Here is a 12,734-nt window from a genome sequence, read left to right as displayed (position 1 = left end):
GGTATGAGGCTTCGCAGTAGGTTGCAAACATTCATCACCCATGACTGTCCCCAATTGAGCTCAGAAGCTCAATGTCTATCATGACCTCTCTTTTAGAATGTCCAAGAGCAAGCAAACTATTCCTCCAGGAGAGGGCGCCAACAGACTACTAAAGAGATCATCATTACTCAAAGAAAACCCCAAAAACCAATGCATGATAGGAATAAACAGGTAACTTTCTTTGGAGTGGAAGCGGAGAGATCGCACCAGATGCCAATTCTAGATGTTATCACACCTGTGGTCACTGCAGCAGCAGGTGAATCCACTTTGTCCAAAAGGGATCTATTCCATTCAATTGCAAATGATCTAGATAAGACAGAGAACTGCAGCACGGGGACATAGCCGAGTTGGTCAGGTTGAGTGGTGATGAGTTTGCTATTTGGATGAATAAAGAAAGTCAAAAGTGTGAAAGATAAAAAACAAAAGGAGGAAGTGTGAAAAGTGAATGGGCCAAATTGAGGTGCATATGAAGACGTATGCTTTCTTCCAATTCATTAAATCGGGCTAATATGAATCAGGTGAATTGAGTTCTGCTTTTGGAAACTGGGTTAAGAAGGGGTGCACCGTTCCTGGAGGTACTGCAATACCAGGTCAATGCGTGGAGTGGACAGAGCAAGCTCTTTTTCCATCTCCCTGTTCTAAAAATCCATTTAATATATGGTCCCCAGATAGGGGACGTATCAGATATTAAACTGATAAGAACAGATACTACACTTGATCTTAGCCAAAAGGCCGAGAAGCGATAACCAGAATTGGTTTGGGCCTCGAGTGGCACCCTGGCCTATGCCGGACACATCTTAGGGAGAGAGAGCGAGAGGGAGACAAACCCACGCCTACACAAGACATTTTGTCACCCAAGCCAACCCTTGAAAAGGCTGCTTTGCAGAGCCAAAACAAGAAGAATGGTGCGTTTTGCAGCCGCCGCCCACTGCAATGAATCTGAATAACTCCTCCTTTAGGGCGCAAGCAACTCCCCTCCCCCTTGCAGTCTTTCCAATTCACGATACAAAAAGACGGACAGGACAGGTTGCCTGACTTTCCGTCACTGCCACCCTTTGCCATCCTTACCCGTAGAAAGCCCTTTCATCATCCCCAAACCCTAATCTTTTCCCTTTCCTTCCCAGCCCCCAAACCCTGCCCTCTGTACCTTTCTCACCACCCGCTTCCCTTCTCCTGTCATCCCCCTACCACCCGGGAAAAAAAGAGATTGCCCCCTCCTTCCACTAGCCCACCCTCCCACCCAAAGAACAACTTCTTCTGCGCAGCTTGTTTTCTAGGCAGCAGCGCTATTGTGATGTCATCGGGGGGCATTGTGACAAGCCGCCAGTGTTCCGTCTCTTCATGTTGTGCACAGTTCAAACGGAAAATACATCAACAGGCAGACTACAGAAAAGCTTACTATCAAAGGTTAGAGGGGGGCTTTCTCAGAGGGCTTTTTACAGTTTTTCTATTCCCAATTAGCCGTTTAAGTGTACTTATTGAAAGTAGTAATTCTTTCATAGGCCGCCCTTTCTTAGTATTTGACGTTCCTTATATTGCGGTATGAGGCTTCGCAGTAGGTTGCAAACATTCATCACCCATGACTGTCCCCAATTGAGCTCAGAAGCTCAATGTCTATCATGACCTCTCTTTTAGAATGTCCAAGAGCAAGCAAACTATTCCTCCAGGAGAGGGCGCCAACAGACTACTAAAGAGATCATCATTACTCAAAGAAAACCCCAAAAACCAATGCATGATAGGAATAAACAGGTAACTTTCTTTGGAGTGGAAGCGGAGAGATCGCACCAGATGCCAATTCTAGATGTTATCACACCTGTGGTCACTGCAGCAGCAGGTGAATCCACTTTGTCCAAAAGGGATCTATTCCATTCAATTGCAAATGATCTAGATAAGACAGAGAACTGCAGCACGGGGACATAGCCGAGTTGGTCAGGTTGAGTGGTGATGAGTTTGCTATTTGGATGAATAAAGAAAGTCAAAAGTGTGAAAGATAAAAAACAAAAGGAGGAAGTGTGAAAAGTGAATGGGCCAAATTGAGGTGCATATGAAGACGTATGCTTTCTTCCAATTCATTAAATCGGGCTAATATGAATCAGGTGAATTGAGTTCTGCTTTTGGAAACTGGGTTAAGAAGGGGTGCACCGTTCCTGGAGGTACTGCAATACCAGGTCAATGCGTGGAGTGGACAGAGCAAGCTCTTTTTCCATCTCCCTGTTCTAAAAATCCATTTAATATATGGTCCCCAGATAGGGGACGTATCAGATATTAAACTGATAAGAACAGATTTTTTGATTTAACAGCATCTTTATTATCATGCACTACTCACAAAAAGGTAACAAACCGTGTACAGTGCCGCAGCCCCGTACACACAGAAATATACAATCCTTCTTACATAGCCATAGAGTACGACGCACTAAACTATACATCACGCTCCTATGCTTATCCATAACACTCAAGCTGAAAGAAAAAGTTAGACAATAAATAACGACGAACCGGCGATTGGGGGATGGGGGTAGGGGAAAAGGGGGATAGGGTGGGGAAATCACAGGCCCGAAGCTTTATTGAAAGACGCACATAACGGGAAAAGGAGGGAGGGGGCATGGAAGAGGTCTAAACCTCCTCCTCGGCGCTGTCGTCCGGACTGTCCATGATGGAATAGTCTCTGAGCAGGCTGTGGATCAGCCTGCGGCAATCCTGGATAGACATCCTCTCCCTCTTCAAGATGAGCCGGTTCCTGGCGACCCAAATAGCGTCCTTAAAGCAGTTCATAAGGCGCCAAGCCTCCTGGATGGCTCCAACGGTGTGAGTCCCAGGGAAGAGTCCATAAAGTACGGAATGGTACGATAGGCTCCCTCTGGGGACGGAGTTCCTCAGGTCATCCTCCAGGGCAACCAACAGGCGCTGTGCGAAACGGCAGTCCCAAAAGGCGTGCAGCGATGTTTCCTCCACGAAGGGGCACCTTGGGCAGTACCGGGTTTTGCACAGGTTCCGGGCGTGCATGAATGACCGGACGGGCAGTCCGCCCTGTATCGCCATCCATGACAAGTCCTTGTGCCCGTTGGTCAATCCAGCCGATGACACGTTTGTCCAAACAGTCTCCAGTGTGTCGTGATGAAGTCCTGGAATGTTCTCCATTTCGTCCTTGGCTCTGATGAGTTTGTGGATAGTCTTTGGCTTCCACAAATCAGGCTTGAGTCCCTCCAGTTGGTGTTCCCTCACAAACCGAACCACGTCTCCGTAGAACCATGGCGCCGTCCAGTTGTAGGGGAAGGAGCTGTCCCACTTGTCCCAGCCTAACCGTCTCCAAAGGGGGAGCAGGAAGAAGCGAGACATGGACCCACCCGCGGAACCTCTCTTGACTCGCAGAGTTCGGCGAACGCAGTCACATACGAAGGAGGATCGCAGGAGGGTGGGGATATCGGGTACGCCCTTCCCACCCTTGCGAGGATCCTTGTACATGATGCTCCGCTTTACTCTGTCCATCTTGGATCCCCAGACAAAACGAAACACCGTCCTGGTAATGGCCCTGCACACGGTGGCAAGGGGGGGCCAGGCCTGGGCCGTGTACTGCAGCACGGGCAGTACCTCGTTACGCAGGACCAGTGCTTTGCCCTCACAGGTGAGGCGTCTGAGGCTCCACAGACCGATCCGTTGGGTGATCTTGGTCAAGCGTTCCTCCCAGGACTTGAGGGCTGCTCCTTCCTTCCCGAACCAGACTCCAAGAACCTTGATGAAATCCGGCTGGATGCTGAAAGGGAAGGGGGCGGAAGAGGCCGGCTGCCAGTCCCCGAAGAGCATGGCTTCCGACTTCCCGCAGTTGACTTTGGCTCCCGAAGCCCGTCCGAAGGTCTCACAGGTCTGGACGAGGGTGTCGACTGAGCGCCGGTCCGCGCAGAAGACGGTCACGTCGTCCATGTAGAGCGAGCACTTGACCTCGAAGCGTTCTGGTCCTGGTGCGGTGATCCCTCTGATCTCTCCATTCCGCCGGATAGCCTCTGCAAAGAGTTCTATAACACAAACAAAAAGAAGAGGTGACAGAGGACAGCCTTGTCTGACCCCTGAGAGGACCGGGAAGGGGTCAGTCTTCCAGCCGTTTACCAACACCGAGCTGTGAATATCAAAATACATTAGTTGGACATACAAGCAAAACATGTTACCCAAACCTAACCTGTGCAGAGCTTTGCCCAGGAACTCATGGGAAACACGGTCGAAGGCCTTTTCCTGATCCAACGAGATCAGGGCTGCGTGCACCCGGCGGGCTTTGATGTACTCGACCGTGTCCCGCATGAGAGCCAGGCTGTCCGCGATGCGACGTCCGGGGATGCCGCAGGTCTGATCCGGGTGGATGATCCGTCCGATAACAGTCTTCAATCTCGTTGCCATCGTCTTGGCCAGGATCTTGTAGTCGACGTTCAGAAGGGTGATGGGACGCCAATTCTTCAGGTCGCACCTCTCTCCTTTACGCTTGTACAGGATCGTGACCATTCCTTCCCTCAGAGATGGAGGCATTCTGCCCTCCACCACCATCTCCTCATACAGCCCTAACAGGTCCGGACAGATTAGGTCTCCCAGCGCTACATAGAGCTCTGCTGGGAGGCCGTCACTGCCCGGTGTCCTGCCAGAACTAAAGGATTTGGCGGCCGAGAGCAGCTCGTCCACCGTCAGAGGAACATCCATGGCCGCCGCGTCTGCAGGGTCAAGATGGTTAGTGATACCTGACAGGAACTTATCGGCGGCCTCGGGGTCAGTAGTCTTGCGGGCGTAGAGTTCGCTGTAGAAGTCGCTGACGACCTTCATCACGTTCTCTTTCCCGCGTCGCATGCTGCCACTCTCGTCTCGTAGTTCATTCATGGGCGTGTGACCGGCGTGGAGTTTCCTGAAAAAGAACGAGTTACATTTCTCACCCTTCTCCAGGTTCTCCACTTTGGAACGGAAGACAATTCGCTCGGACTCCTCCTCGAAGTGCCTTTTCAGGCTCCTCTTAGTCTCCTCCAGCTCCTCTCTCACGTCCCAGCCGCATCGAAGAAGGTCCTGCAGGGAACGCAGCTCACGCTGGAGTCTCCTGAAGTCCCTCCTCTTCAGACCCGCCTGTTGTTGACTCTTTGCCTGAAAGAAGAAACGGAGCTCGAGTTTAACGTATTCCCACCAGTCAGAAACAGACTGGAAGCCCGCCTTGTAGGCCCGCCACGTGGAGTAGGCAGCTCTAAGCTCCTCCAGAATCTCACCCTTTTCCAGCAGAGAGCAGTTCAACTTCCAGGAGCCCGGGCCAATGGGGAAGCCATGGCCCAGCACACCTTGAAAGTGAATGGCTCTGTGGTCAGAGAAGAAGCAGGGGACCATCGAGTGCCCACTCCGCCCAACCGCCCGAGAGGTAAACACAAAGTCAATCCTGGAACGCAGCGAGCCATCGGATCGGCACCATGAATAGTTCACGGATCCGTGTCCGATGGAGCCAACAACGTCCACAAGAGAGGCTTCGGTCACCATCTCAATGAGCAGTTTGGATGTGACGTCCAACTTGGCAGCCGTTCCAGAACTGCGTCCATCCTCCTCAATCGGGCAGTTGAAATCCCCGGCCATCACTACCGTCCTGGCGGTAGCGAGCTGAGGGCGCAGGGCTTGGAGGAGCTCCAGTCGATCGCTCTTCACAGGAGAAGCGTACACATTGATGAACCTGACAGGTTCTCCCGCCCAGGTGCCATCCACGAGCAGTAACCTGCCGCAGACGATTTCCTGAACAGAGTCCAATGTGAAGGCGCTTCCCCTGATCAGCACGGCGACCCCCGCGGACCTACAGTCGCCTCCGCCGGACCAGTAGGATGGGCCATGGGTCCACTCCCTGGCCAGATGGTTGAAGGACCTAGAGGAGGGAAGGGAGCATTCCTGCAGGAAAAATACATCACTAGACTGAGTGTTAAGGAACGCAAAAATTGTCTGACGTCGGAACTTGTCTCTGATGCTCCTAACATTAATGGAAAAGGTGTTAATGTTAGCAGTCATTGGAGGAAAGAGAAAGTTAGCGCAGGCGGTGTGCCTTAGTTACCACTCCGGTCGGGCGGTTCTTCCTCTTTGGCACCTGCTGGTAAGGGTATCTCCAGCAGACCCTCTTCTTCTAGCTGATCGAGCAGGGATGGTGCCTCAGTGGCTTCCGACTCCTCCATTTCTTCTTCGGCCACAAGGGACTCCACCATCTGCTCCAACACGTCCGGTTCTGGGAGGAGGCCATCCTCCTCTTCCTGGGGTGGATTGGGATCCACAATGAACAGCTTGGAAGGTTCTGCGACAGGACTATCTTCCACCTTCCTTTTCCTTTGGCCTGTACCTGAGGAGACAAGAGCTGGAAAATCCTCCTCGGTGAAAAGTGCAAGAGTGCTGAGGTCCTCTGCTCTCATGGTCTGGGGAGGGAGAGTGGGCTTTGGGGGGGGGGTGAGGAGACCAACTGAGGAGTAGGGAAATGAGGTGGAGGTAGTGGAATCCTCAGTAGGGTTGGCCGGGGGGGGAGGGGTTTGGACAGGGGTGACAGGGGGGGGGACCAGGGAGGGGGCAACAGTTTTCTTACCCTTTTTCCTGGACTCCGTGGCTGCTGGGGCATCGGCTGGAGCCACGGTCGCCGGGTTCTTGGCCGCCTTGTCCTTGGCCTCTGTGGCCTTGGTCGTAGCTGCCTTGGTCGACGAAGCTGTGACTACCCGATACTGGGTCACCGCGGCAACCCTTGCCCAGGATTTCTCCCGCTGTGGGCAGTCCTTGTAAAGGTGGTCCGCCTGTCCACATAGGTTGCAAGTCTTCTTCTTTGGGCAGTCCTTGGAGCTGTGTCCCGTCACCCGGCAAACCCTGCAGGCGTCCTCCTTGCAGGTCTTCATCGAATGCCCTTTCCCGCCACATTTCCTGCAGTTGTGTGGCATGTCCGGGTAGTAGATGAGACCAAAGGAGTTTCCCAGAGAGAATGTCGGGGGCAGGTGCTGGAGACCATCCTCGGATGCTGGTTCCCTGTAGAGTCGAACGGTTACTGACCACTTACCCGTCCAGAATCCGTTGCCGTTAAGGATGTGGGATGGCTCCCTCACCACTGTGCAGAGACGTCCCAGGAACGTGGAGATGTCTCTTCCTGGGGTGTGCGGGTTCCGCATGGAGACCGTGATCCTCTTCTCATCCCTCTGTATAGGACAGGATCCTAAAAAAGAATGAAAAGGGGAGTCCGGCATCGCTGCGTTCATCGCCTCCCAGTATCTCCTGCAGGCATTCACCGTGGCAAAGGTTACCAGAAAAATGCCAGTCATGAAGGTCTGGACACTCAGGGTTTCCGCCCTGGAGAAGCCCTGATCCAGAATCATCTTCTTGCAGAACACGTCGCTGGACATGTCCGGCAACCTACCATCCACCGCCTTTAGCTTCAGGGCGACCGTCTGCCGCATCCAAGGCTCCAGGGTTGGAGCCTTTTCAGGCGGCGTCCGGGCTCCCTCCGGCTGGCTGGCGTCGGAGGTAGGGGCCTCTTGGGCCGAAGAAGCCTCTGGATGAGCCTTCCTGGAGGTCCCTGGGTCCTGAGCCTTCTTGGCTGCCTTCTCTGGCTTGCTTTCCATGGCTGGTTCCTGCTTGAGTTCCCGGAGCTGGATCTTGGATTCTTCTCCGGGTGTCTTCTCCCGCTGTGTTCCTCCTCGAAGTTCCTCTGGTCTCCCCAAGTCTTCTCCGAGCCTTCGTCTTCTTGCTTCTTTCTGCCAAGCTCTTCTTCCGTCCGATCTCCCTCTTCCGGTCTCGGCTGGGCTTCGGAGCTCGTCTCCCTGATCGTATCTCGTCAAGTGTAGCTAGCTCAGTTTGTTCTGATAAGAACAGATACTACACTTGATCTTAGCCAAAAGGCCGAGAAGCGATAACCAGAATTGGTTTGGGCCTCGAGTGGCACCCTGGCCTATGCCGGACACATCTTAGGGAGAGAGAGCGAGAGGGAGACAAACCCACGCCTACACAAGACATTTTGTCACCCAAGCCAACCCTTGAAAAGGCTGCTTTGCAGAGCCAAAACAAGAAGAATGGTGCGTTTTGCAGCCGCCGCCCACTGCAATGAATCTGAATAACTCCTCCTTTAGGGCGCAAGCAACTCCCCTCCCCCTTGCAGTCTTTCCAATTCACGATACAAAAAGACGGACAGGACAGGTTGCCTGACTTTCCGTCACTGCCACCCTTTGCCATCCTTACCCGTAGAAAGCCCTTTCATCATCCCCAAACCCTAATCTTTTCCCTTTCCTTCCCAGCCCCCAAACCCTGCCCTCTGTACCTTTCTCACCACCCGCTTCCCTTCTCCTGTCATCCCCCTACCACCCGGGAAAAAAAGAGATTGCCCCCTCCTTCCACTAGCCCACCCTCCCACCCAAAGAACAACTTCTTCTGCGCAGCTTGTTTTCTAGGCAGCAGCGCTATTGTGATGTCATCGGGGGGCATTGTGACAAGCCGCCAGTGTTCCGTCTCTTCATGTTGTGCACAGTTCAAACGGAAAATACATCAACAGGCAGACTACAGAAAAGCTTACTATCAAAGGTTAGAGGGGGGCTTTCTCAGAGGGCTTTTTACAGTTTTTCTATTCCCAATTAGCCGTTTAAGTGTACTTATTGAAAGTAGTAATTCTTTCATAGGCCGCCCTTTCTTAGTATTTGACGTTCCTTATATTGCGGTATGAGGCTTCGCAGTAGGTTGCAAACATTCATCACCCATGACTGTCCCCAATTGAGCTCAGAAGCTCAATGTCTATCATGACCTCTCTTTTAGAATGTCCAAGAGCAAGCAAACTATTCCTCCAGGAGAGGGCGCCAACAGACTACTAAAGAGATCATCATTACTCAAAGAAAACCCCAAAAACCAATGCATGATAGGAATAAACAGGTAACTTTCTTTGGAGTGGAAGCGGAGAGATCGCACCAGATGCCAATTCTAGATGTTATCACACCTGTGGTCACTGCAGCAGCAGGTGAATCCACTTTGTCCAAAAGGGATCTATTCCATTCAATTGCAAATGATCTAGATAAGACAGAGAACTGCAGCACGGAGAACTGCAGCACGGGGACATAGCCGAGTTGGTCAGGTTGAGTGGTGATGAGTTTGCTATTTGGATGAATAAAGAAAGTCAAAAGTGTGAAAGATAAAAAACAAAAGGAGGAAGTGTGAAAAGTGAATGGGCCAAATTGAGGTGCATATGAAGACGTATGCTTTCTTCCAATTCATTAAATCGGGCTAATATGAATCAGGTGAATTGAGTTCTGCTTTTGGAAACTGGGTTAAGAAGGGGTGCACCGTTCCTGGAGGTACTGCAATACCAGGTCAATGCGTGGAGTGGACAGAGCAAGCTCTTTTTCCATCTCCCTGTTCTAAAAATCCATTTAATATATGGTCCCCAGATAGGGGACGTATCAGATATTAAACTGATAAGAACAGATACTACACTTGATCTTAGCCAAAAGGCCGAGAAGCGATAACCAGAATTGGTTTGGGCCTCGAGTGGCACCCTGGCCTATGCCGGACACATCTTAGGGAGAGAGAGCGAGAGGGAGACAAACCCACGCCTACACAAGACATTTTGTCACCCAAGCCAACCCTTGAAAAGGCTGCTTTGCAGAGCCAAAACAAGAAGAATGGTGCGTTTTGCAGCCGCCGCCCACTGCAATGAATCTGAATAACTCCTCCTTTAGGGCGCAAGCAACTCCCCTCCCCCTTGCAGTCTTTCCAATTCACGATACAAAAAGACGGACAGGACAGGTTGCCTGACTTTCCGTCACTGCCACCCTTTGCCATCCTTACCCGTAGAAAGCCCTTTCATCATCCCCAAACCCTAATCTTTTCCCTTTCCTTCCCAGCCCCCAAACCCTGCCCTCTGTACCTTTCTCACCACCCGCTTCCCTTCTCCTGTCATCCCCCTACCACCCGGGAAAAAAAGAGATTGCCCCCTCCTTCCACTAGCCCACCCTCCCACCCAAAGAACAACTTCTTCTGCGCAGCTTGTTTTCTAGGCAGCAGCGCTATTGTGATGTCATCGGGGGGCATTGTGACAAGCCGCCAGTGTTCCGTCTCTTCATGTTGTGCACAGTTCAAACGGAAAATACATCAACAGGCAGACTACAGAAAAGCTTACTATCAAAGGTTAGAGGGGGGCTTTCTCAGAGGGCTTTTTACAGTTTTTCTATTCCCAATTAGCCGTTTAAGTGTACTTATTGAAAGTAGTAATTCTTTCATAGGCCGCCCTTTCTTAGTATTTGACGTTCCTTATATTGCGGTATGAGGCTTCGCAGTAGGTTGCAAACATTCATCACCCATGACTGTCCCCAATTGAGCTCAGAAGCTCAATGTCTATCATGACCTCTCTTTTAGAATGTCCAAGAGCAAGCAAACTATTCCTCCAGGAGAGGGCGCCAACAGACTACTAAAGAGATCATCATTACTCAAAGAAAACCCCAAAAACCAATGCATGATAGGAATAAACAGGTAACTTTCTTTGGAGTGGAAGCGGAGAGATCGCACCAGATGCCAATTCTAGATGTTATCACACCTGTGGTCACTGCAGCAGCAGGTGAATCCACTTTGTCCAAAAGGGATCTATTCCATTCAATTGCAAATGATCTAGATAAGACAGAGAACTGCAGCACGGGGACATAGCCGAGTTGGTCAGGTTGAGTGGTGATGAGTTTGCTATTTGGATGAATAAAGAAAGTCAAAAGTGTGAAAGATAAAAAACAAAAGGAGGAAGTGTGAAAAGTGAATGGGCCAAATTGAGGTGCATATGAAGACGTATGCTTTCTTCCAATTCATTAAATCGGGCTAATATGAATCAGGTGAATTGAGTTCTGCTTTTGGAAACTGGGTTAAGAAGGGGTGCACCGTTCCTGGAGGTACTGCAATACCAGGTCAATGCGTGGAGTGGACAGAGCAAGCTCTTTTTCCATCTCCCTGTTCTAAAAATCCATTTAATATATGGTCCCCAGATAGGGGACGTATCAGATATTAAACTGATAAGAACAGATACTACACTTGATCTTAGCCAAAAGGCCGAGAAGCGATAACCAGAATTGGTTTGGGCCTCGAGTGGCACCCTGGCCTATGCCGGACACATCTTAGGGAGAGAGAGCGAGAGGGAGACAAACCCACGCCTACACAAGACATTTTGTCACCCAAGCCAACCCTTGAAAAGGCTGCTTTGCAGAGCCAAAACAAGAAGAATGGTGCGTTTTGCAGCCGCCGCCCACTGCAATGAATCTGAATAACTCCTCCTTTAGGGCGCAAGCAACTCCCCTCCCCCTTGCAGTCTTTCCAATTCACGATACAAAAAGACGGACAGGACAGGTTGCCTGACTTTCCGTCACTGCCACCCTTTGCCATCCTTACCCGTAGAAAGCCCTTTCATCATCCCCAAACCCTAATCTTTTCCCTTTCCTTCCCAGCCCCCAAACCCTGCCCTCTGTACCTTTCTCACCACCCGCTTCCCTTCTCCTGTCATCCCCCTACCACCCGGGAAAAAAAGAGATTGCCCCCTCCTTCCACTAGCCCACCCTCCCACCCAAAGAACAACTTCTTCTGCGCAGCTTGTTTTCTAGGCAGCAGCGCTATTGTGATGTCATCGGGGGGCATTGTGACAAGCCGCCAGTGTTCCGTCTCTTCATGTTGTGCACAGTTCAAACGGAAAATACATCAACAGGCAGACTACAGAAAAGCTTACTATCAAAGGTTAGAGGGGGGCTTTCTCAGAGGGCTTTTTACAGTTTTTCTATTCCCAATTAGCCGTTTAAGTGTACTTATTGAAAGTAGTAATTCTTTCATAGGCCGCCCTTTCTTAGTATTTGACGTTCCTTATATTGCGGTATGAGGCTTCGCAGTAGGTTGCAAACATTCATCACCCATGACTGTCCCCAATTGAGCTCAGAAGCTCAATGTCTATCATGACCTCTCTTTTAGAATGTCCAAGAGCAAGCAAACTATTCCTCCAGGAGAGGGCGCCAACAGACTACTAAAGAGATCATCATTACTCAAAGAAAACCCCAAAAACCAATGCATGATAGGAATAAACAGGTAACTTTCTTTGGAGTGGAAGCGGAGAGATCGCACCAGATGCCAATTCTAGATGTTATCACACCTGTGGTCACTGCAGCAGCAGGTGAATCCACTTTGTCCAAAAGGGATCTATTCCATTCAATTGCAAATGATCTAGATAAGACAGAGAACTGCAGCACGGGGACATAGCCGAGTTGGTCAGGTTGAGTGGTGATGAGTTTGCTATTTGGATGAATAAAGAAAGTCAAAAGTGTGAAAGATAAAAAACAAAAGGAGGAAGTGTGAAAAGTGAATGGGCCAAATTGAGGTGCATATGAAGACGTATGCTTTCTTCCAATTCATTAAATCGGGCTAATATGAATCAGGTGAATTGAGTTCTGCTTTTGGAAACTGGGTTAAGAAGGGGTGCACCGTTCCTGGAGGTACTGCAATACCAGGTCAATGCGTGGAGTGGACAGAGCAAGCTCTTTTTCCATCTCCCTGTTCTAAAAATCCATTTAATATATGGTCCCCAGATAGGGGACGTATCAGATATTAAACTGATAAGAACAGATACTACACTTGATCTTAGCCAAAAGGCCGAGAAGCGATAACCAGAATTGGTTTGGGCCTCGAGTGGCACCCTGGCCTATGCCGGACACATCTTAGGGAGAGAGAGCGAGAGGGAGACA

The 12,734-nt window shown here is 50.5% G+C and overlaps 4 non-coding genes and 2 pseudogenes across 4 annotated transcripts; all 6 read right to left on the bottom strand.

Moving 5' to 3' along the window:
- Positions 1–592: 592 nt before the first annotated feature.
- LOC142272625 (U2 spliceosomal RNA) lies at positions 593–783 on the bottom strand. The gene has a single exon (XR_012737453.1). It is a non-coding gene; the product is annotated as a U2 spliceosomal RNA (small nuclear RNA).
- Positions 784–2,170: 1,387 nt separating this feature from the next.
- Positions 2,171–2,375, bottom strand: LOC142272648 (U2 spliceosomal RNA; annotated as a pseudogene).
- Positions 2,376–7,815: 5,440 nt separating this feature from the next.
- On the bottom strand, positions 7,816–7,905 carry LOC142272651 (U2 spliceosomal RNA; annotated as a pseudogene).
- Positions 7,906–9,307: 1,402 nt separating this feature from the next.
- Positions 9,308–9,498, bottom strand: LOC142272624 (U2 spliceosomal RNA). The gene has a single exon (XR_012737452.1). It is a non-coding gene; the product is annotated as a U2 spliceosomal RNA (small nuclear RNA).
- A 1,387-nt stretch (positions 9,499–10,885) lies between these two features.
- LOC142272622 (U2 spliceosomal RNA) lies at positions 10,886–11,076 on the bottom strand. Its single transcript, XR_012737451.1, has one exon. It is a non-coding gene; the product is annotated as a U2 spliceosomal RNA (small nuclear RNA).
- A 1,387-nt stretch (positions 11,077–12,463) lies between these two features.
- Positions 12,464–12,654, bottom strand: LOC142272620 (U2 spliceosomal RNA). The gene has a single exon (XR_012737449.1). It is a non-coding gene; the product is annotated as a U2 spliceosomal RNA (small nuclear RNA).
- Positions 12,655–12,734: the final 80 nt, after the last annotated feature.

The sequence above is a fragment of the Anomaloglossus baeobatrachus genome, unplaced genomic scaffold (assembly GCF_048569485.1).
Source record: "Anomaloglossus baeobatrachus isolate aAnoBae1 unplaced genomic scaffold, aAnoBae1.hap1 Scaffold_3539, whole genome shotgun sequence".
Lineage (NCBI taxonomy): Eukaryota > Metazoa > Chordata > Amphibia > Anura > Aromobatidae > Anomaloglossus > Anomaloglossus baeobatrachus.
The sequence above is the reverse complement of the archived record's forward strand: the minus strand, read 5'-3'. Positions and strand labels throughout refer to the sequence as shown.